The sequence below is a fragment of the Lepidochelys olivacea genome (assembly GCF_965140295.1).
Source record: "Lepidochelys olivacea isolate rLepOli2 genome assembly, chromosome: 6".
Taxonomy (NCBI): domain Eukaryota; kingdom Metazoa; phylum Chordata; order Testudines; family Cheloniidae; genus Lepidochelys; species Lepidochelys olivacea.
In genome coordinates, this window is record NC_140416.1 from 29,377,291 (window position 1) to 29,402,199 (window position 24,909).

General features: G+C 42.4%; 1 protein-coding gene across 4 annotated transcripts in view; it reads right to left on the reverse strand.

Moving 5' to 3' along the window:
* The window catches only part of LMO1 (LIM domain only 1), an 82,197-nt gene that overhangs the window by 26,556 nt on the left and 30,732 nt on the right, over window positions 1-24,909 (reverse strand). Inside the window, exon 1 of one of the 4 annotated variants that reach the window (XM_084631936.1) lies at window positions 3,235-3,255. The exons of the other annotated variants lie outside the window; for them this stretch is intronic. The gene's annotated coding sequence lies outside the window, so the exon portion shown is untranslated. Of the gene's footprint in view, window positions 1-3,234; window positions 3,256-24,909 lie in introns of those variants that run through there. 4 annotated transcript variants of the gene reach the window in all.

Sequence of the window (24,909 nt, forward strand, 5' to 3'; positions counted from 1 at the left end):
CACCAGGCAAGTGGAGAAACCATTCTCCCCGACCGCCAGGAACTGTTTATCACCCTGGAGACCGTACCTTCCCAACCTGGACTCCCGAACCTTGAAGGCAGAGAAGGCAGCTCTGGTGAGTGTACCTTTGTAAATATAATAAAAACAGTTTAAAAGCAAGCATGTTTAATGATTAATTTGCACTGAAGACTTGGGATGCATTCGCGGCCAGTACAGCTACTGGAAAAGTCTGTTAACGTGTCTGGGAATGGAGCGGAAATCCTCCAGGGACATCTCAATGAAGCTGTCCTGGAGGTACTCCCAAAGCCTGTGTGTCCTCCATGGTAGGATGCTTTACCACAGCAGGCCAGTAGCACGAAGTCTAGAATCACTGCATGAGAAAGCATGGCAGTGTGTGGTTCCGGTGTTTGCTGGCATTCAAGCAACATCCGTTCTTTCTCTCTCTGTCCTCAGGAGAGTGATATCGTTCATGGTCACCTGGTTGAAATAGGGGAATTTTATTAAGGGGACATTCAGAGGTGCCCGTTCCTGCTGGCCTGTTTGTCTGTGGCTGAAAAGAAATCTTCCCTGCTGTTAGCCACGCGGTGGGGGGAGCGGTGAAGCAATCATTCCAGAGAATTGTGTTAGTTGGGTTTGTGCTGCACATTAACCTGAAAATATCAGCCCCACCTTTTAAATGGCCAATGTGTCTTTTTCAATTTTAATATCCCTTTTTTCCCCTCCAGCAGCTGCAAATGTTTCAACGCTGCGACTAGCATCTCCGTCCCAGAGGCTAGCGCAGATAAGGCAAAAAAAAAAAAAAAAGCACTCTCGATTAAATGTTCTGAGCTCATGCAGTCCACCCAAACTGAAAGAGCCCAGCAGAATGCATAGAGGCAGACAATGGCAGAGTCCAGGAAAGCACAAAATGAACGTGAGGACAGGAGGGATGCGCAAGAGGACAAGTGGCGGGAGCAACAGAAGAGGTGGCAGGATCAAGAGGAAAGATGGTGGCAGCATGATGAAAGGAGATAGGATGCAATGCTGAAGCTACTGGAGGATAAAACTGATATGCTCCAGCATATGGTTGAGGTGCAGGAAAGGCACAGACCACCACTGCAGCCCCTATGTAACCAACCGCCCTCCTCCCCAAGTTCCATAGCCTCCTCACCCAGATGCCCAAGAACACAGGGAGGGAGGCCTCCACCAATCACTCCACCCCAGAGAACTTCCCAAGCAACAGAAGGCTGGCATCCAATAAGTTTTGAAGTGCAGTGTGGCCTTGTCCTTCCCTCCTCCCCCACCCTTTCTGGTGCTTCCCTCCTTCCCCACCCATCCCGGGCTACCTTGGCAGTTATCCCCCTATTTATGTGACGAATTAATAAAGAATGCATGAATTTGAAACAACAATGACTTTATTGCCTCTGCAAGCGTGATAGAAAGGGGGAGGGGAGGGCAGCTGGCTTACAGGGAAGTAGAGTGAACCAAGGGGGCGGATTTTCATCAAAGAGAAACAAACAGAACTTTCACACCGAGGTCTAACCGAGTCAGTAAACTGCACCAGCGTGCTTTTAAACATCCAAATGCACATTCTACCATCATTCTGCACTTGCTCAGCCTGTAGTTGAACAGCTCCTGACTACTGTCCAGGCTGCCTGTGTATGGCTTCATGAGCCATGGCATTAAGGGGTAGGCTGGGTCCCCAAGGATAACGATAGGCATTTCAACATCCCCAACAGTTATTTTCTGGTCTGGAAAGCAAGTCTCTTGCTGCAGCTGTTGAAACAGACCAGAGTTCCTGAAGATGCGAGCGTCATGTACCTTTTCCGGCCATCCCATGTTAATGTTGGTGAAACGTCCCTTGTGATCCACTACTGCTTGCAGCACCATGGAAAAGTACCCTTTTCGGTTTATGTACTCGCAGCCTTGGTGATCCGGTCCCAAGATAGGGATATGGGTTCCGTCTATCACCCCACCACAGTTAGGGAATCCCACTGCAGCAAAGCCATCCCTATGACCTGCACATTTCCCAGAATCACTACTCTTGATAGCAACAGCTCAGTGACTGCATTGGCTACTTGGATCACAGCAGCCCCCACAATAGATTTGCCCACTCCAAATTGATTCCCAACTGACCGGTAGCTGTCTGGCGTTGCAAGCTTCCACAGGGCTATCGCCACTCGCTTGTGAACTGTGAGGGCTGCTCTCATCTTGGTATTCTTTTGCTTCAGGGCAGGGGAAAGCAAGTCAAAGTTCCATGAAAGTGCCCTTACGCATGTGAAAGTTTCACAGCCACTGGGAATCATCCCATACCCACAACACTATGCGGTCCCACCAGTCTGTGCTTGTTTCACGGGCCCAGAATCGGCGTTCCATGGCATGAGCCTGCCCCCTTAGCACCATGATGCCCGCATTGCCAGGGCCCGTGCTTTGAGAGAAGTCTGTGTCCATGTCCTCATCGCTCTCGTCACCGCGCTGCCGTCGCCTCCTCACCTGCTTTTGCAGGTTCTGGTTCTGCATATACTGCATGATAATGCGTGAGGTGTTTACAATGCTCATAACTGCCGCAGCGATCTGAGCGGGCTCCGTGGTATGGCATCTGCAGGAGAGCAGAGTTGCAGGGGAAGCGGTGGTTGGATGACCAGTTTTGCAGACCTATTGCACTGTCTGCTGCCAGGATACAACAGCTAAGTGGGCTGCACACTTGCCGTGGTATGGTGAGACAAGAGCAGGCAAACAGAGTGGCAGTGGAAGCGACCCTGCAAGACCACCAGGAGAGCAGAGTGGCAGCGGAAGCGATGGATGATGATGGTCATATAGAGGACCTGAGAGATGGATTCATAGCATCAGGAGAACAGAGTGGCAGCAGAAGTGGTCGGGACAACGGTTTGCAGTCCTACTGCACCGTCTGCTGAAAGCAGTAGGGAGCCCGCACGGAAAAAAGGCGCTAAACGATTGTCTGCCTTTGCTTTCACGGAGGGACGGGCGACTGACGACATGTACCCAAAACCACCCGCGACAATGTTTTTGCCCCATCAGGCACTGGGAGCTTAACCCAGAATTTCAATGGGCAGCAGACTGCGGGACAGCTACCCACAGTGCAAAGCTCTGAAAGTCAACGCTAGCCACGGTACTGTGGACGCACTCCACTGACTTAATGCACTTAGTGGGGACACACACAATCAACTGTATAAAATCGCTTTCTAAAAAAATCTACTTCTATACATGCGACCTAATTTTGTAGCGTAGACATACCCTTAGGAGAGGCTCTTGTGAACAGGAGGATAGCACCACGTTCCAATTTTCTTCTAATAACTAGCAGAAAAGCAGTGAAGATCTGTTTTACAGTACCTTAGCAAGGAAAGAAATGCCACACACTTGGTCAGTTTTCAGCAGGGGGTTTTCTAATGAAAAAAGCTAGCATTGCAGAGATCATATGATGTTCAAAGCTGCTATTCCCACTCAGATAATAACGAGCAAGGTCAACCTGTGCCAGTCAGGTTCAGAGTTTTGAAATTACATTTTGGTCTAGAGGGCTCCCCACCCCCAACACCCTAACCAATCTGGATGGAGCACAAATGGAACTATAAAAAGTTTTGACTGCAATTAGCTGGCACATTGACATGGCAAGTGAGGTGTGAAACAAATTTCAAAACTGCCAAAGTTTATGAGCCTGGATTCACAGGGTACTTGTCATTTCGTTTCCAAACAAGGAGCGAGCAGAGTCTCCAAAGCATTGCAACTTTACAGCCTGAGCCCTGCAGGGAAATCTCAGAAGACAGGGACGGTTTAACACCAAACCCCACTCTCCTCCCACCTCGAAAAACAAACCACCATGGCTGAATAATGCCAGCCAGCCAGTATTCAGAACCTCAAATTTTTATTAGTAAGTCACTTTCCTACCTTAAAATCATGAACCACCACTGGAGTATTATTTATTTTCTTGTATTTATCTAAGGCTCTAAAGCAAGAAATACAGTTCATTTTGCCTGGAAAAATGTGGTGTTGGAATGGGTGCTAACAAAAAAACCCCAGATACTCCTGAGGGCATTCTGCACCAAAAAAATTAAAATTCTGCACACAATATTTGAAAATTCTGCAAATTTTATTTGTCAACTAAATGTGGAGGCTCCAGCATGACATTGAGGAGCACAGGCCACTGGCTTCCCAGAAGTGGGAGATCACTGTGCAGTCGTACCCTGCCCGCCCAAGTAAGGCTGCACGCAACCCTGACACAGCGCAAGTACTGGCCTTGCCCTGCTGTGCCAGGTGCACCAGGTGTGGGCAGGCAGGCTCAGCAAGGCAAGATCCAAGCATGGAGATGCTTACTGTGGGGGATCCAGGTATCAGTTGGGAGGGTTCTATATGGGGCAATCTGGGTGTGGGTGGCTCAGTGGGGGATCCAGGTGATGGGGGGAAAACTGGATGTGCAGGGGCTTGTTGGAGGGTTCTGGGTGCAACAGTAATGGGACTCTGTGGGGGGGGGATCCAGGTGCAGCTGGTTGGGGATCAATGGGGTGGGGATCCAGATGTGGGTGGCTCATTTGGGGGTCCACTAGCAGCTGAGCCACCAACCAGGTCTTCCCAAGTCCTGTCCCCTGACCCACAGTGATTTACTTTTCTGCCAGATGCCCTGGGCACCCAAAACATACTGCTGGGGAGGACTGCATAACTGCTCTTATGGCTTCCCTTTACTTCCCTTACAGAAAGTAATTTTTCTGTGGGGAAGCAAAGAAATCTGCAGGGGCTAGAAATTCTGCACATGCGCAGTGGCGCAGAATCCCCCCAAGAGTTAACAGACCACCTCAGGCACAGGCCCACATGCACTGGTCAAGCTAACATTATAAAGAAACATACATCTGTGGAGCTGGGAAAAGTAACATACTGATGCTTACCTGTTTAAATACATAATCAAAATGTATTACAAAGGAATTTTGATAGAGTACTGAAGTGGAAATTTTGCAAGTAATATCGAATTCCATTCTCCCCCTCCCCACTGCTCACCATCCATGGTACCTTTTCTTAGAAACAGTAGATGAAACCTTTCTATTTTTGGCTACCTATACTCTCTTCCTTGCCCTTTACAACTTAATAGACTTGCTGCTGGAAAATACAAAATAAAAGCTATACTTAGCACTCACAGCTCCAACACACATTAAAAAAAATTACAGACACCTCCCTCTGGTCATACTGAAATTTACCATTGTGTCTAAAGAGGATGTTATTTTACTGGGTAAGCTAAACTTTACCTCTACTCCAGGGCTGACAAACTGGCTTTAATCAGCCTATTTCTTCTCTGTCAAGGGTCTTTCAAGAAAATTATTCAGCTGGCTTATACCACAAGTATCAACTAAATACACCCGAAATCTTTCTAAATCATTTTCCAGATATTTTATTCATGTGGCAATCTGTAACTATACCTCTAAGAGCACCCCTCATAGATCTTCATTTTTGAGAGACTGGAAAACTTTTAAAAAGGGCGGGCCACACACGGAAATAATAGTTCCCTGAAAGGGTGCTGTGATGTACGTCTCTACAGTGCTGTGTTCTGCAAGAGGGCTCCTGGTCCTGTCTGAAAGCATGGAAGTTCACCACCTAATTTCTTTAATGCAACTCTAAAGGTTAATTGGTCTGAAAGAGTAATGTGGACTGCTGGCTAATGATATATGCCTCAAGGCTTCCTGGCTTTCTTGTGTTTTATACAATCAAGTCCAGAGCATAATACGCAGCTGAGATCACCGTGACTTTTCGAGCCCTCCCCTCCTTCCCCCAACAGCCCTCCAACCTACCAATACATCTAAAATGCTTCATATTAAAGCAGCAGTAGCTGAAGGCAGTTCTGTTCCACCTGTATTTCATGCCTTGTTAGAGGGGGCTCAGTTAAGAGCAGCGACTGCACTTCTCATTACCACAGCAAAGAACTAAAAACAACTCTAATGAGGAAAGAGTGTGAGCGTACAGTATGGGCTGGGAGGAGGGAAGTCCTCCCACAGTCCCTAAGGAATCTGGCCAAAATCTTCAATTTGCCATTTATGACAGCTAATTAGTTATTCTAGTCAAAATCTTTGCTTTAAATAAAAGAACTAATTATACACAAAGGTCACTCCCCCACCTCCCATGAAGCACACATAATTGGCTTGTTTTCCCAACATTGTGTGTATGTTTTACACAATGCTTTCAGGCAGATGGCTTTAACTCTTTCCTTCAGCAACTTTTTAAGCTTTCCCACAGATTAACTGCTTTTACCATCATAACAACTTCTCACAACAACAGACTGGGTAACCATGCTCTAACCTCCCTCCCCTCCCCCAAAAGGTACTAGCAGACTGCCACTCTTCAGGTCAAGGACTACATTTCCATATAGGTTTGTACAACACCTAACACACAGGCATCTGGGGACCATGGTGATGTTGTTTTGTTCAGCCACAAACTATTGCTTAAATGGCTGCCCAGCACTTCCAAACATATAATTAGCCAACATGCTTCAGGTTGGAAACCAGAGGCTACAATTCTTCTCAGTGCATATGCTACGTTAATTGCAAAAACAAATATAAAAAGGGGGTAGATGGAACATTGAATTCCTAAAGCAATAAGGGCTTAAAGCAATTTGTGCTTAGAGGTCACACTTTGGGAAGTTGGGAGACACATAGGCAGTTTAACCTGGTATTTCAGAGTACTTAAAGAATCTTATTTACATCTAATAGCTTCATTTAAAAAACTGACCTTCCAGTAACAAACTAGCATTTGGCTGCAAAAGACAAAATGGCAACTGAAGAGTAATCTTATTGACTTTTGTCAATACAGTAAATAAGCAGCACTCTTGTGGCATCTTTCATCAGAGGATCTGACATTATTTCTAAGCTTTAGTCTCAACACCAACATAAGCAGAGCTGGGCAAGTATTTACAAATAAAGAAGATTTAGAGAATTTTCAGTCTTATTTTTAAAACAAAAGCACTTTGACTGTGCTCGTAGTACTATTGTGTTTATCTTCTGTGAACATTCTAGCAAACAAGTTTGCTAAACAGGAAACTATCAAGTCAAAGAGTACATTTTCAGTATTTGCCACCTTGAAAATTTGCTCCTGGAACCTGATTTAATGAGATTAGGGCATCCAATGAATGAGCTGAACCTTACCATGTGATGCATGGACAATCAAAATAGACCAAGTCATATTCATCAAACTTATTCAATGAATAATTTCAAAAAAGGAAGGTATTACAGAAAACCATGATCATTTCACAATTCTAGTGTTGTGCTGTGATATGCAGTGGCTGATTTCCGTATGGCTTTGGGAATTCATTTGGTGGCATTCTTTCCTCTGAGTCATTACTGAACAAATTCCTCAAGCAGAATAAGGAGCCCTGTTGGTGCAGGGGGCAGTTTTTAAGAAGAGATGTAAAACTGAGGTTCAGAACAACTCTTAGTTAGATATCCCCAGGCTTGCTTTATTTGCTGCAGGGCGGGGGGGGGGGGACGGACACTACTTTTAGCCCTAGAATCTTAGCCAAATTGCAGTATGCTATTGTATTCTCTGATTGCCTACTCCAGTTTCAATTGCACAAGGTGGCTTAATTTTTCAGAAGCGTCTAATGATTTTGGTTGCCCAACCTGCAACACTTTAAAAGGGGCAAGACAGGGACCTAATTTTCAAAGTGTGCTGGCTGAAGCTGGGCACCCAAACACAGATATCCAAAGTCACTCCTCTTCATTTCTTGTCCAAGAACTGCAGACAGATGGACCTAATCCACAAAATTTGGATTAAGGCTCAAAATTCAAACTCCCTTCCTCTGTGGTGTTCAGATGACTAGTTCAGGCCAATCTTCATTATGTACCTAGTTCGTACAAGTGTACAACTTGTAGTTAAAAAATATAACACATGCCAAGCACTAGATGGAATCCACAATGGTGAAGGTTGCAAAACAGCTTCCATAAGTAATATTTTTATATGCTCATACAAATATTCTAGTTGCGGGCTTAAGTTTTCCAAAGATATATGGATATAAACTATCTACAGTTTTTGTGGTTGGTTTGTTTTTTGGGGGGGGGTGAGGGGCGGGGGGGGAGCATGTTCACAAAATCCGTACAACAGTTCTGAGTTCTGGGAGAAGCAACTAAAACCCAACTTTCTCACCTCCCATCTCCCCAGTGTCAGAATATTCTAATTTCTTAAAGACACCACTAAAGCAAAATCAGTTGAGTTTGAAATTTGGCATGGGCTGCCTTTTTTGAGGATTATTAGTACCTTCGTTTAGTTGTTTGGGGCCAGGGAAAGTAGAAAAATAAAAAGTTACAAATTCAAGATCACACCTAACGCACGCTAGCAAAGAATGAGAAACTCGCTGGTGGGAAAATATTGCGGCTTCAGTGATTTCAGATTTGGCTGGGAGTCTTTCCATGTTGTACAAATTTGTAAGTTACCATTAAAACAAAATTAAGTTCCTTGGTTCTTCTATGCAGAAGATTTAACTGCCAAAGCAAACAGAAAAACAGATCTGTCTCCAGGCCAAATGGCAACAAAGCTAGGAACTCACCCTTCACTTAGGGTAACTAAAATACCAATATTGCAACAAAGCCAACTTCTTTTCTCTTTATTTTTAAAAAGAAAGGAAATTAACTGTAAAAACCTTAAATTAAGTGCAATTAAAATCCCCCCAAAAGCCAGGGGAATAAGAGTTGAAGTCAACTCTAAATGCACATGAATAATATTTTGTATTCCTATTTTCTGTTAAAGTGTATGGTTGAATACATTACTGTTTAGATTGCAAGAAGCACACATATATGAAAAAAGGATACAGAACATGTCTGAACTCAGGTTTAACAATGAGTCTATAACACTGCTTTAATGTAGGTTCTTTTATTTATTTATTTTTAAATTAGTGAGTACTTCCAGGTAAACAGAGCTGTATCATTGTAAGACCCTCATCATTTCTTTTTCCTTTTTGCAGACATACACATTGTCAGCTTAAGCTTTCGGCAACCTTAATAGAATTTCAATGCCCACTGCCAAATGGCCATTTGATGTTCTGTTCTGTGTACATAGATGAAGCAATCTGTCACAAACCCTAATACAGGCAATAACAACTCTCTAATGCAAAGCTTTCACAGGCCTACTGAAGTTTCTCAAGAATTTTGGAGACAATAAAAATTTGTCTACTACCATAAAAGAATTTGAAATCAACCAAAGCGTAATGAAATATGGATATATGCTTTTCAAATGTTTTTAAAGGGAATAATATTGAAGCCAGAGGCAATATTTGAAGCCATCAATAGCTAGAAAGTCATTAAAAAAACATCAAAAGCTACAGCTATCACAGGTCATCACAATATGTAAGCAGGAAGACCCCCAAAAAGCTTACAACAGATTTACACTCTGAAATGCACCCCCTGCACAGAATTAGTGTATTTCACAGTCAACTCTTCACCTTTACCTCTAAGGATCTAATTGCATTTCCCCTGGGTTTTTCAAAAGATGAGCAAGAATCCACTTTTAAAGAGTGCAGACAGAGTCTTTCACTTAATGCAATCCATGTAACAGATACAATTGCTATTGACCTTCTAGTGTCATGAAACATACCTCTCTAATGATTCATAAAGATGCAGTTATCCTGAAAAACCTAGTCTCTTTTTACCTTCCCAAGCAACCACCATACAAGTCTATTTGCTATTAAAAGTTGGAAGTGGGCTGGGGGGAGCCATTTCCAACTTCTTTGTTGAAAGAAGGAGGAAAAAAAAGCCAACCCACTTCTTTGCAGCAATAAGTACAAACCATTTGCATGCTTAACTGTCAGACCATGCACTTTCCATTAAAGAGATAGCATCCCCTTTCATAAGTCCATTTGGGATCCATTTTAGTGTTATCTAAAAATCAAATCTACATAGTAATCCTTTTAATGTACTCTTGACTTTTAAAAACAGCTTTATGTTCCTTCAGGAAATGTTTTAAGCCATTACTCAGTAATTACTATTCACCCATGAAAACACTGATCTTTTACAATATATAATCAGTTTGCTGACTTAAAAATAAAGCAGGCTGGAATTCTGTCTCATGAAAGTAGTGGCAGAAAACCAAGGTTACCAAAGATAAATAATTTTCTGCCTCGCCAATATATTCCAAAAGGACACATTGCTCTAGTGTATATAGAAGTCTGGGACTCCCTCAGATTTGTTTCAAGTCTCCAGATGAAGATATCCAGGAGACAGTTGCATATATAGTGGTCATCATTAAAAAAAAGTCAAGAATTACCAACAGATAACAGTTGCCAATTTTTCCTTGGTTTAATAGGGGAAACTGTGATATCTCAGATACAACTATGCTTTAACTGTTCGCAAGTGCTAAGTTTTTAAACTGACAAGGTGGGTGAGGTACCATCTTTTATAGGACCAGCTTCTATTGGTGAGAATAGCAAGCTTTCACAGAGAAGAATTCTTCCGTCGACCTAGCTGCCACTGTTCGGGGAGGAGCGGAGGTAGTAGATCACCTACATCAATGGAAAACTCCTTCATCGAGGTAGGAAAAGTCTACACTACAGCACTGCAGTGGCATAGCTGCATATTGCAGCTGTGCCTCTGTAGAGCTCGTAGCGCAGACACCCCCAAGGAAACATATGGGTCACCTGAGAGGACAGAGCTCTTTGCTTGTACACACATGCTTAAGAAACCGATTTGCTAGTGTATAGGTCAGAGTAAAGAAGGAAAGAATTCCATATTTGGGGGAAGCGGGAGTTCAGTAAGCAGTGAGACCATTTTGCTGTAGTGAGCCTTGATCTACAACCAGGGATCCTGAAGCAACACTGGACCTGCAGAAAACACACCAGACCCAAAGTAAAGGATTATACTGAAAAGGCCTCCGTCCCACTCCCTACCACCACCAGCTTGAAATAGCACCCCAAGTCCCAAGCAAGTTCCCCAATGCTCCTGCCCTGTGGAAAGTTTAGCATGGTTTCCTTTGCTGTAATCTGATTTTAATTAGAAGGCAGAATGTATTTTTTTTAATGCACTAGCTCAGAGTTATGGGTTTGATGCAGGAATTGTTTGGTGAAATTCTACAGCCAGCATTAAGTAGGAGGTCAGACTGGATGATCATAATGGTCCCTTCAAAATCTATTAGCATCTGAACGTGGTGGAGGATGGGCAGAAAACGTGCCAGACTGCAGCACGGCTTCCACTCACCTGTTTACTCTCCTGATCTGGTCCTATCTTTACTTAGGCAGGCCCACGACCAAACGCACAAATTCATTTCCATGCAGCCTTAACCAGCTGAAGTCTTCTCTGAGGATGGTAGCTGAGAAAACCATGACATTAACATGGGCCACTACCCTTCCCCTTTAATGCACAGGTAAAGCTTGTTTAATATCTGTTAGACCTGGAATTAGCCAGTAACTAGTCATATAGCATAGATCAGAGTGGTTTTTTTAATCCATTTTTATTTATATTGCTAAATCAGGGTTTAGCAATCCACAATTGGCCCCTTACGCTATAAGCCTAACATGTAAACACCTTGAAAAGGAGTGACAAAAATTAGTAACTGTCAGAGTAATTAGTTGGTGCCAACTTTCTTTACATTCCTTCAATACCACCATCTTTTTTTTTTTTTTTTTTTTTTTTTTTTAAGAGTAAATCATGCATGGAGATAACTCTAGAGTTGTCAAGGTTCCTTCCCCACTCTGAACTCTAGGGTACAGATGTGGGGACCTGCATGAAAAACCCCCTAAGCTTATTTTTACCAGCTTAGGTTAAAACTTCCCCAAGGTACAAACTATTTTACCTTTTGCCCTTGGACTTAGATGCTTGGTGGTGGCAGCAATAAACAAATATATAACAGGGAAAGAGCCCGCTTGGAAATGTCTTTCCCCACAAAATCCTCCCAAACTCTACACCCCCTTTCCTGGGGAAGGCTTGATAAAATTCCTCACCAATTTGCATAGGTGAACACAGACTCAAACCCTTGGATCTTAAGAACAATGAAAAAGCAATCAGGTTCTTAAAAGAGGAATTTTAATTGAAGTAAAAGAATCACCTCTGTAAAATCAGGATGGTAAATACCTTACAGGGTAATCAGATTCAAAACATAGAGAATCCCTCTAGGCAAACCTTAAGTTACAAAAAGACACAGAGACAGGAATATACATTCCATTCAGCACAACTTATTTTATCAGCCATTTAAACAAAACAGAATCTAATGCAGATCTAACTAGATTGCTTATTAGCCCTTTCCAGGAGATCTGACCTGCATTCCTGCTCTGGTCCCAGAAAAAAAAAACAAAAAAAAAACACAGACCGAGAGAACCTTTGTTTCTCCCCCCCTCCAGCTTTGAAAGTATCTTGTCTCCTCATTGATCATTTTGGTCAGGTGCCAGCGAGGTTATCCTGGCACCCTTTACAGGTGAAAGGGTTTTTTCCTCTGGCCAGGAGGGATTTAAAGGTTTTTACCCTTCCCTTTATATTTATGGCACGCCCCCCAAATCACAGATAGGGTAAAACATTGGTTGTGATTTCTTCCTGGAGCACTAGGAGAAAACAGAGTTAATAAGACACATGCACCTCTAAATATACTACCAAGTATAGAAAGACTAACAATATTTTCCACATCTCAAGGACGATTTTAACCAGTTGATTCTGGGAAACTTTCATGGGAGAGTGCATCAGCCACTTTGTTAGAAGCTCCTGAGATGTGTTGGATGTTGAAATCAAAATCTTGGAGAGCTAAACTCCACCGAATAAGTTATTTCCCGTGGCGGTATGAAGCCACTGTAGCACAGCATGGTCGGTTTGCAGGTGGAAACGCCGTCCCCAAACATATGGGCGTAGCTTTTCCAGAGCTTAGACAATGGCGTAACATTCTTTTTCACTGACTAACGAGATGCTTTCCCTCTCAGACAGCTTCTTGCTGAGAAACACTACAGGGTGGAATTCTTGATCCGGTCCTTCCTGCATTAAAACTGCTCCCACACCACGCTCAGGCACATCTGTGGTTACTAGGAACAGTTTGTCAAAGTCTGGGACCCTTAGTACAGGGTCAGACATGGTCGCTTTAAGCTGGTTAAAGGCCTTCTGACATTCTTCGGTCCACTGAATGGCATTTGGCTGTTTCTTTTTGGTTAGGTCTGTCAGTGGGGCGGCGATTTGGCTGTATTGCGGCACAAATCGCCTGTAATATCCGGCCAAGCCTAAGAAGGATTGGACCTGTTTCTTTGACTTTGGGACAGGCCACTTTTGGATACCATCCACTTTGGCCTGTAGGGGGTTGATAGTTCCTTGACCCACCTGGTGTCCAAGGTAAGTCACTCTGTTTAGGCCTATTTGACACTTCTTAGCCTTAACAGTTAGCCCTGCCTCCCTTATGTGCTCAAAGACTTTTTGTAGATGTTCCAGGTGTTCTGCCCAGGAATCCAAAAATATGGCCACATCGTCAAGGTAGGCGACTGCATATTCTCCTAATCCCGCTAGGAGACCATCTACAAGACTTTGGAAGGTGGCGAGTGCATTCTGCAGCCCAAAAGGGAGCACATTAAATTCATACAGCCCGACATGTGTGGTGAAGGCTGACCTTTCCTTGGCGGATTCATCTAGCGGTACCTGCCAGTACCCCTAAGTCCAAGGTAGAGATGAACTGGGCCCATCCCAACTTCTCTAATAGTTCATCTGTGTGTAGCATTGGATAGTTGTCTGGGTGAGTTACAGCATTTAGCTTACAGTAGACCACACAAAAACATATCTCCCCATCTGGTTTGGGAACTAGAACCACTGGAGATGCCCAAGCACTGCCAGAGGAGCGGATTACACCCATCTGTAGCATATCCTGGATCTCCTGTTCTATAGCAGTTTTAGCTTGAGGAGACACCCGGTAAGGTTGGACTTTAATTGGGTGAGTATTACCTGTGTCAATGGAGTGATATGCCCATTCAGTCAGTCCTGGGGTGGCTGACAACGTCAGCGCGTAGCTAGTGCACAGCTCCTGGATCTGCTGTCGCTGCATACGCCCAAGGGTTATGGAGAGGTTCACCTCTTCCACGCCACCCAGCACTTTTCCCTTCGTAGTAGACACCTTCAGGCCACTCAGCGTCATCTCCTCCCTGGGCTGTAAACTGACAAACCTTTAATTCTCTGGAATAAAAGGGCTTTAGAGAATTAATATGGTACACCTTAGGCTTTTGGTTGGAGGTGGAGAAGGCTAAGAGATAATTAACAGCTCTCAAGCGCTCCTGGACCGTGAATGGCCTTTCCCACGACACTTCCATTTTATGGGCCTGGAGCGGCTTTAAGACCATGACCTGGTCCCCTACTTTGAAGGAACGCTCTCTGGCATATTTATCATACCAGGCTTTTTGCTCTTTTTGAGCATCCTTTAGGTTTTCTTTAGCAAGGGCTAAAGAGGTTCGGAGGGTGTTTTGTAGGTTGTTTACAAAGTCCAGAATGTTAGTTCCTAGAGAAGGTCTAAACCCCTCCCATTGCTGCTTCACCAACTGTAATGGCCCCTTAACCTCGTGGCCATGTACAAGTTCAAATGGTGAAAACCCTAAACTGGGATGTGGTACAGCTCTGTAGGCAAAGAGCAACTGCTGTAACACTTGGCCCCAATCATTGGAGTGCTCATTTACGTATCATGGCCCCCAAAGTCCCATTAAATTTCTTCACCAGGCCATTTGTTTGATGGTGGTAAGGGGTGGCAACCAAGTGATTCACCCCATGAGCTTCCCAAAGGCTTTCCATAGTTCCTGCCAGGAAATTAGTTCCTGCATCTGTGAGGATGTCAGAGGGCCAACCTACCCTGGCAAAAAGGTCTGGTAGTGCCTGGCACACACTTTTAGCCCTGGTGTTGCTTAAAGCTACTGCTTCCAGCCATCGGGTGGCAAAATCCATGAAAGTCAGTATGTACTGCTTTCCTCTGGGTGTCTTTTTTGGAGAAGGACCCAGAATAGCCACAGCTACTCGCTGAAATGGAACTTCAATAATGGGGAGTGGCTGGAGAGGGGCTTTGACCTGGTCTTGGGGTTTTCCCACTCTTTGGCATACCTCACAAGACTGGACATAGGTAGAAACATCCTTGCCCATTCCCTCCCAGTGGAATGACCTCCCCAAACAGTCCTTGGTCCTGTTCACCCCAGCATGGCCACTAGGATGATCATGGGCCAAGCTCAAGAGCTTTACCAGTACTTAGTTGGAACTACCAACTGTCTCTGAGGATGCCAGTCTTCCTGGTGTCCACCAGAAAGAGTTTCCTTGTATAAAAGTCCTCTTTCTACAACAAACCTGGATCGATTAGAAGAGCTTAGAGGCGGTGGGTTGCTCTGGGCCACCGTCCAAGCTCTCTGGAGGCTTTCATCTGCTTCCTGTTCGGTCTGGAACTGTTCCCTTGATGCTGGAGACATCAGTTCCTCATTGGACTGTGGACCTAGGCTTGGTCCTTCTGGAAGCAATGTAGGGGATGGGGCTGTTTCCGTTGACTGTGAACCACTCTCCGCTGGTGCACTATGTTGGGGTTCAGGCTCCAGCTGAGCCTCTTGTGTAGGGTTATTGGCTGCTGCCGGTTCCGGGACTGGCTCTGCCTGGGTCTCTGGGACTGGATCCACTACTGCTGTTGCAGATGTTGGCATGGGGTCCGGGTCCATCACCTCTGACCGGGTCCTGGTAGAAGTTTCCGGAACAGAGCTAGGCAGGATGGCTTGCTTAGCCTGGCTGTGGGTGAACAGGACCAAAGACCGTTTGGGGAGGTCATTCCACTGGGAGGGAATGGGCAAGGATGTTTCTACCTATGTCCGGTCTTGTGAAGTATGCCAAAGGGTTTTTTCCTCTGGTCAGGAGGGATTTAAAGGTGTTTACCCTTCCCTTTATATTTATGACAAGAGTGCTATACAGACAAAGGGCAACAAAGTGGGAGGAAACTGCAAGACATTTTCTGTGCATTGCACAAAAAGTTTGAAAATACTTATGTGGCAATGTGCTCAATATTCCAGAATGGAACGAACACTCAGGATCTGGGACAAACTATTCTGACATTTAGTTTACTGCACCCACGAAAGCATTTAAAATAGAGTGCAAATACAGTCTATTCTACTATATACAGGATTTACTAGTACCACAGTACTCAGAATACGAGGAGACAGGATCACGAGACTCTCCCCATTTTACGGCTGACCACTGGGCTGCATTCAAGCTGATCCCAAGGAAGCCATTTTCATTAACCTATAATACCTTTCTAATCCTATTCCTTGGACCTCAGACCACCACCAGCAGAAAAACGTATGACTCACTGCCTACACATTGGCTGTAGTTCACCATCATTACAAATGCTCTATGCAGCAACAGATCCTCTTTAAGAGGAATTCTGCTCTTAAGACCAGTTACTTATGCTCCATTTAATTCTCACTGACACATTAACAAAATTAAGTGTAAAACTAGCAGGTTGCTTTCTTTCTTTCTTTTTTTTTTTAATTTTATTAAGAGAGATGAGCACAAACTCAAAACCCTGATCTGAAAGCCTCTGAAATTTGGCATGTTCTGGAACCTGGATTGATGTCTCTTCTGTTTATTGAAGTGGTTCAGTGGATTCCAAAACATTTCCAACTGCTTCAAATGGGTAGTAAATGTTGAGCTTCACCTCCAAACTTTTGACAACGCAGGACAAGAAATTCCAATTAGTGTACTTTACCTTCCTTCCATTTCGACAGTCAAGTCAAGTCCCAACTGCTTGATATAGTCTGTGTTTTGAGTGGACAACTCATCATAAAATTCCTGACCGCTGAAAAGAACTACTCTCACCTTACTAATGAAAAAGAGAGTCTTAAGTGCCCTGCAATCTCTTTAGAAAAGTTTGACTCTCCAGATAAGTCTCAATTTCACAGCATCAGGGAATTGCGTGCCAATGCACCAGAACACTGGAGTCTAGCAAGAGTTACATACACATTGCTAACATCAGGTTTATTTTAGATTAGAGTTCTTCAAAATCAATTTTGGATTCAAAGTTTTAAATGCACTCTCCAGAACACAGGAAAAGAATTTGCTCTCAGTGGATATTTTCATGGCTAATTTTCTACTGCTTGGGTGCAATTCACACTTCTCTAAGGAAAGGATGCAGCTAAACTTTGTTACTGAAGTAACAAAGCTGGGTCACATGGGGAAAATTACGCAGACACCAACAATCCTAAAAAGGAACAATATACTTAAGGCATTACTTATAAAAGTTACATACAAAAATGTACTGCCGAGATTTACTGGAAGCTTGTTTTAACTCAGGGGCTCAAACTGGGAGTCATGAGGTTATTATGTGGGGGGTCAAGAGCTGTCAGCCTCCACCCCCAAACCCTGCTTTGCCTCCAGCATTTATAATGGTGTTAAACATACAAAAAAGTGGTTTTAACGTATAAAGCGGGGGGTCGAACTCAGAGGCTTGCTATGTGAAAGGCATCACCAGTACAAAAGTTTGAGAATCACTGTTTTAACTGAACTTTTAAGCTGCCAAAACACTTGAGTCCAGAGCCAGGCCACCTTCACACTTGTACAACAGTACTTTATACTGCATAAGTAGCTCCATTTTTACTCATGGAGTAAGGTACTATTCAGCGTGGTCAAAGGTGGTGTAATCAAGGAAAGTAATCACGTTGTAGTGTTAGAGGGTGAGCAAGATGGGCAAATTCTGGCCTTTGGAAGACTTAAAAAGAAAATCTGTAAAATTACAATAGATCTATGTAGTCCAACTAAAAAAGTTCTTGTGATGAGGCAAGGCAATTTGCAAGACATAAATGGGAAAGTTAAGGTCAAAGTTCAAACCAAAAGCAATTAAGATGGGTAAGAGTGCTCTACAACTTGACACAGGTTTCCTTTGTGTTCAGAACTTTTCACTAGCATTAAGCATCTTAACTTGCGTATAAAGACATTATAATTAAAACCCGTCAGGCTTAAATCAGTCATTTATAACGAGTGCCCAAGAAAGCTTTTAAAACAGACTAAATGGCTCTATTAAAATGGAAGCAGTATCAGAGACATTTTCAGTTACAATAGTTTTTTCCTAACTAGATAGTTTGGGAGATTAGACTAGTTTAAAAATCAAAAAGTTCTATGGAAGTCTGAAGCCACTTAAAGGGGGTAAAAGTGTGGCAATTAGAAAAACCTTTAAAAAACATTAAACAGCCTACAATTCTTTGTATGAACTCGAGCACTTCAGAAATCCTATAAAAAGGCCCAATTTCCCTTCAGAATTATGAGCACATCAGGGAGTGCTCTACTATGCTCCCTAGAGATAGGGGGAATTATGTCAGTCTGCCACTAGAAGCAGGACAGTTACTCTGACAGGCAGTTAGCAAGCTTTTAGAATCCCAGGCTGATTAGAGTAGGGTATATAGTGCTTACCCTATGCCAGCTATTCAGATTAATTCCAATGCTTTCCTGTCACGTGCACTCCGCCCATGAATTAAAGAGCTTAATAATAAATAAATAAATAATAAAAAAGCAACTTGGCTCTTTACTCAATAAAAAAGGAATTTTTCCACCAAATGTTGAATGGCACCATGGACTAATCAGGCAATTTGTTAACCCACAGAAAAGATCAGCCACAGATATTTTGAGATTTCAAGAAAAGTTCATGGATTATATAATCGGGAAACCAGGTTTGAAAGAACAAAAATATAGGTCTCAAGGACAGGACTTATTACTTACAAATCACATAATTAAAGGTGGGGAGGGAACACCTTAAGTGCATTTGGTGCTTGGGAACGTCCTCCTATTGGAAACGTTACGGGTAAAACAGAAATCTTGGTTTCCCAGACTCACTCTCACCAGGATAACATCCATCCCAAACTTATTTTGCGGGGCGAGAAAGCAATTCAAACTCCTATGGCTTGCCACATCTTTTGGCAAGTACGTACAACTTTTCTAAACCACGAACAAACATTTGTGTATTAAATTAAGAGGCTCCAAAATGCCTAAGACTGTCAATCTTATTGCAACTCTAGTTTTTAAAAGCTATGAAACCAATGTTCATAATTGGCAAATCCACCACAGGATTTCAGTAATGGAAATGAAAGTAGCATTCTGTCTGTTCCTTTACCATTGCTGGATGCATTTATCAAGAAAAATGGGAATAGGGTGATAAACTGCTAGAGCAGTGGTTCCCAAACTGGGGTTCATGAACTCCTGGGGGTTCAAGAAATGTTACAGGGCGTTCTCAGGAAAAAAATTCCCTCATGGCGGACAGAGATGTCCCTAGGGACCCTAGGCAGCACGGGCCAGCAGCACAGAGCCCCTGGACTTTAAGCAGATCAAAGCAAGCATATCTATCACACTGAGTAGATTTAAACTTCAAGACTCCTTCTAAGAAATGGAAAGGGAGGTGGATATTTTTTGCTGTTTTTAAAATTATTATGAAGAACAAGTTTAAGCTCTGTTGTAACATGCATTGTTTGCCTGGACTGCACAAGACCTAAATGCTTGTGTAGGAGAAACTCTGAGTTGGCTTCTTAAATATCTTCATGCTGTTTCACATCCAATACTTCTTGATGAAACATAGGCACCTTGTCTTGTAACAGGCTTATTCAAAGTGATACAAGCTATGAAAGTGAGCTCTTGGAAGAGTGTTGTTGTTTTCATAATGTAATAAAAATACTGTAATGATAAATAAATAGTGTGAAATGAGCACGTCTCAAAAACATTTTATATTTCCAAGATCACTGCTTTTAGAATTTATACACCAGTAAAGGAAAAAATCCCAGGAAATATTCATTTTTTGGAGGGGATTCGTGAGACTTGACATTTTAGTGAAAGGGGTTCACAGATTGTTAAAGTTTGGGAACCACTGTGTAGAGGGAAGAAGGCACAAGTCCCATGGGCAGATACTGTACAGTCAGTGCAGCAGATCTTTGAAAAAGACAACACAACCTGTTCCTGAAAATCAAGCTGCAGCCCAGTCATCTCGCTAAACCTACCCCATTCATCTATAGCCAACGTTCAGTGCTTCCACCTGCAAAACATAATGCCCTTTGCCAATCCACCTCAACTCAGCAGTACTCTGTGTGGTCCCTCGTTTCAGAGGAGCATTTAAATTACCTGCAGCACTGGAATAAAATGTTACTCTAAAGCAAGCCTGGAGCTACTACAGCAAAGCTTATGATAAGCAGTTTGTTACTACATCAAAGTGTTTTTTAAACTACCAACCACATTTTAGGTGATAATGAGAGCATGGAAATCTTCATTTATTTAACTTCCTCTTTATATATCACTATTGTACATAATCTGTTTGTATTATGAGTATTCAGAGAGGAAGAGGACATTCTCAAGATCCAAGAGCTGATCAATACATTAAGCCAAATATTTCCCAATTTAAGGATCCCTTGTTGATTGAAAGGGTAACAACTTCTATTTTGGTCCTCCAAGGCCTCACCACTCCCTGTTAGTGACCAGCAGAGATGGGTACAAATAGGGACCTTGAATTCTGTACCCATCTGAATTTCAAGGGAGCGGGAGTCAAGTCTCTAGCAGAAATCCATCCCATTTTTGGCCAAAGATGGAGGAAAACTCGCAAGAACTGCTAATTGGGTGATTTCTGCCCTCTTCAGGGGTAAGATATCTCAAGAACCTCTCAGGAGAAGGCTTTTCCACCTTTAAATGAAAATTCTACCCCAACCCGAACCTCAGCCCAGATTCAGTCTCAACCCCAAACCAGAGTTTGCGTCTAACCTAGATCTCAAGCACAAGCTTCAGTCCATGTCTAGCAAACAATGTTTCCACACTGCAAGTCAGCATGGCCTAACAAACAGAGCCTAGAACCTGGAGTCCTGAGAACTAGGTTCTATTCCCAGCTCTGTCAGAGCCCTATGGTATGACCTTGGGTGAGTCACTTCACCTCCAATGTCTGTTTCCCTTCTTTCCCAGTCTCTCGTCTACTTAGATTGCAAGGACTCTGAGCAGGGACGGTCTCTTATAAAGCATTTGCAGGGTGCCTGGCACCCCAACCTCAGCTGAAGCCTTTGGGAGCTACTGTAATATAAACACAATCACAGGCTGGCTACACAAGCGTTTGTAGGTGGAAACAACTTTCGTAGTGTTCAAAGGTTACGGCCCATAGCTGCTTTAAAACTGACGGACTGAGCTCCTGAAAATGAAAACCTGGAAATTTCACACGATGGTGCCAAGGAAATGAATGAAGCACCACAGAAAATACTCAGTTGTTTCATTCTGTTACTTGGGTTAGCACTGTCGATTTCTATATGCTGGCCAATCTGAAACTTCATTTTTAATCTGCTTGCCTCCACTATGAATACATTTTACATTTCTTTCAGGCTGAAGAATCCCAAAACACTTCACAAGCTATATGCAGACAGCAGGACTGAAATGCTGACAGGTGTCACGTAGCCCAATATACACTGATATCAGTGTCTCTCTAAAGAGTGCCATGGCATCTCCAGTGCAGAGCAGCCAGCACCTTGATTTTTAAGATCTCAGAAAAAAAATACACAAAGTAAAAGACAATTTATCTATGGCAAAAAGAAATGGAAGAGTTCAGTGAACAGAATTTTTACTAGTGGTTCCACAGTCTGAATAGAAAACATGCCCCCATCCCAATATCTAGTTTTCAATTTTCTTTCTTTTCCAGTATCAAAATGCACTTGGACTATAACACAAGTTTGCATAGACATCCCAATAATACCTTCTCTATGTCTAACTTTTTTTGAAAGAAAACCTGGATTTGTGCTGGAAATGGCCCACCTTGATTATCATACACATTGTAAAGAGAGTGGTCACTTTGGATGAGCTATTACCAGCAGGAGAGTGGGGTGGGAGGAGGTATCGTTTCAAGGTCTCTGTGTATATAATGTCTTCTGCAGTTTCCACAGTATGCATCCGATGAAGTGAGCTGTAGCTCACGAAAGCTCATGCTCAAATAAATTGGTTAGTCTCTAAGGTGCCACAAGCACACCTAACATCAGACAACCTTTTGTATCTTGTTTCACAATGGTAAGGAAAATGTAGTGCATCTCTGAAAGTACAGATTAAAACGTCTGCAGAGTCAGTCTCCGTGATAGCTCTTTTACAAAATTCAGTGATGTTCACAGTCTATCAGATCAGGCCTTGATCACATCCTCCCATAGATTATTAGGAAAACCTAATGTGGCAGAACATAATACAGTAGGTGTCTGGAAAAATGAATAGCTAAAAGTCTTAAAAACACACTTACTTTACAAGCATAATGTGACAAGCATAATGGATTTGAGATTTTTTGGCATATCACTAATATAAAAAAAAGGAATGACAAAATAAGAATTTATATCCTTTGTCCTAATGAGAACTATTTCCTTTGAACAGAACCTAAGTGTGGCAAATGTATTTATGTAGCTTAAAGGCCTATAGGCTCGTGTGTATAAGTCTACGTATTGCCAGCTTGGTATATGAGACAAAAATGGACATTTCAGATTTTGTCACTCTTGAACCACCCATAAGGGCAGAGGGAAAGATTGTAAAGAGACTCAAGCACGAAGAACTAAGCACAACTCTGATTTACATCAAGAGTTTAAAACCACAAGAACAATGAGAAAAAAGCTTGAACAGGTTGAGAAAATGTTAGCATCCCTCCCCCGCCTCACCCCCACTTAATTCTTGGGAGGTTCCAGAACTCACCTGATGGTATAAAGAAAAAAAAAAGATACAGGCAAACTACCCTTCAAAGGTACAGTACCTGCGATCATTAGGGAAACATACACACACAAGTGTGGCAAAACCTTTTAATCTTGACATTTTATTGAGTTAGGTTTCAGAGTAGCAGCCATGTTAGTCTGTATTGGCAAAAAGAAAAGGAGTACTTGTGGCACCTTAGAGACTAACCAATTTATTTGAGCATAAGCTTTTGTGAGCTACAGCTTACTTCATTGGATGCATCTGATGAAGTGAGCTGTAGCTCACGAAAGTTTATGCTCAAATAAATTGGTTAGTCTTTAAGGTGCCACAAGTACTCCTTTTTATTGAGTTAATGGCTTGTTCTAGTTCTCTTCCCCGCCCCCAAATTCTTCAAATACTCAGTTTCAGAACAGCTAAAATGAATTCCTAATAGTCAACACACTTTCACAGAGTCCAAAGGCAGCTCATAAGGGAGAGGGATTTTAGAAGTTTAGATGCACAGTGGGGAAATGACAATTGGAGTCTAGGCCATTGTGGAGAGAACTAGCTGACACCTAGATGCTGCTCTGTGTTATGAATGGCAAGTTACAAAGTGTAGTGAACGGTTTCAAGTATGTACAAGGTTGATACTCAAGTGATCCTTACTTCCACTCATCATTTTTGCCTCCCCTCTATTTTTCTTAACATCCTGTTGCACTCTTGTGGCTGCCCTCAAGAATGCCATATGTACCCCTCTCATCTCTCCCCTCTTATTATACATACAGCATAATCTCTCTCCAAGTTAGCTATCTGAACATGGATATAAAAAAAAAAAGCAGCACTTTCATTCCTATCCTCTTATAATATCCTCTCTCAAAAAGGCACAGTATTGTTTGCTTTAAACAGAACCTGACCACAGTTTTTGAATTAAGATTTTTCATTGCAAATTAAGTCTCCCTATCAGTTACCTCGTGTTTCACACAATTTAAGGAATTGAAGTGTCCAAATGAAAAAACATACAAAAGCAAGACAACTCCAAACCACCCTCCCAGTTCTATAAATGAACATCTACTGCAGCTAGTTTCTTTTCAGCTATTCATGCTGGGCCAAACCGTTCCATCCTGGGTGCCTCAAACTAAGCCTACAAATCCATATTTAGGCACCCAAATAAAAGCCATATGCTTTCAAACACCCACACATCCCATTGATATTGGCCGGAGCTGCAGGTGCTCAGTACCTTTGGAAATCAGTCCCATTTGTTTAGGTATCTAAAGATAGATTTGGAAGACTAATTCAAAGTCCCCAGATTTGAACACTTAGGCCATTATTCTTTTCTTTGGGTTATAGTGGGGAAAGATGAGCCTTTCTTGACTGGAGTTTTTCTTGCAGCTTCACACACAGTGCAATACGTTTGCAAGACAAACAAGTCTTCCAGAGGTGTCAGTCACCTTAAAAACCCCCTAGTGAAATGTTTGGATATTTGGCTCCCTATCAGCAGTGTTCCGCAGTGCTTTGAAGATTACAAAGCATGAACTGTTATTTCAGGACGTGAGAGGCTTAAATCATATGATGAGCTAACCTGGTTTTAAAAGCGTTTAATGAAGACCGATGGATTAGAGAGAACTCAAGCAACCTTGTATTTATTTATTTTTTTAAAGTCTTCCCAACTGTTCTACTGAGAACATGGGCTTCAATTTATATAAGAATTTTGGAAGACAAGCCTCTGATGAAAATAAAATGGAAATATAAGCAGGGAAAAGGCAGCTGTCTCTCTCTTGTAAGTGATGGAAAGTCAATTTGCATCATAATTACAACCAAGGCTGTGTAATGTTACTTTTAGTTAAAGCAGTAAACTACTATAATAAAAATGTACCTGGGGAATATTTAGAGAAAGCACTAATGATTTCTTCCCTCGTGGTTAATAAATTCACTTCCAGATCAATTTGTTCATGATAGAAACTTGAGAGCATAAACAGCTACACAAGCTCTTAGAGTGTGTCTTTTTCAGTATAAATGATTTATTACAATGATTAGCAGCACATAAACAATTTAAAATACAACTCTAATTAGTTTTTTGGAAGAAAGGAAGAAAAACCTTCCTGACTCTCTCTCCACATTACGTTTTACTTTTCTAAGTGTGTACTTTTTAATTAAATCCAAATGTCACAATAAATTTAAAGTGTTTTATTACCACTCTGGCTAACTAAGCCATTCATGCAAACACCCATTATATTAAACCAGATGCAGGACTGAAAATGGTTGGGGAGAGAAAAAAAGGCAATCATTTCTAAATTTGACAAGAGACTGTACAAAAGGTTTAAATACCACAATTTTTTTGGCAAGCATT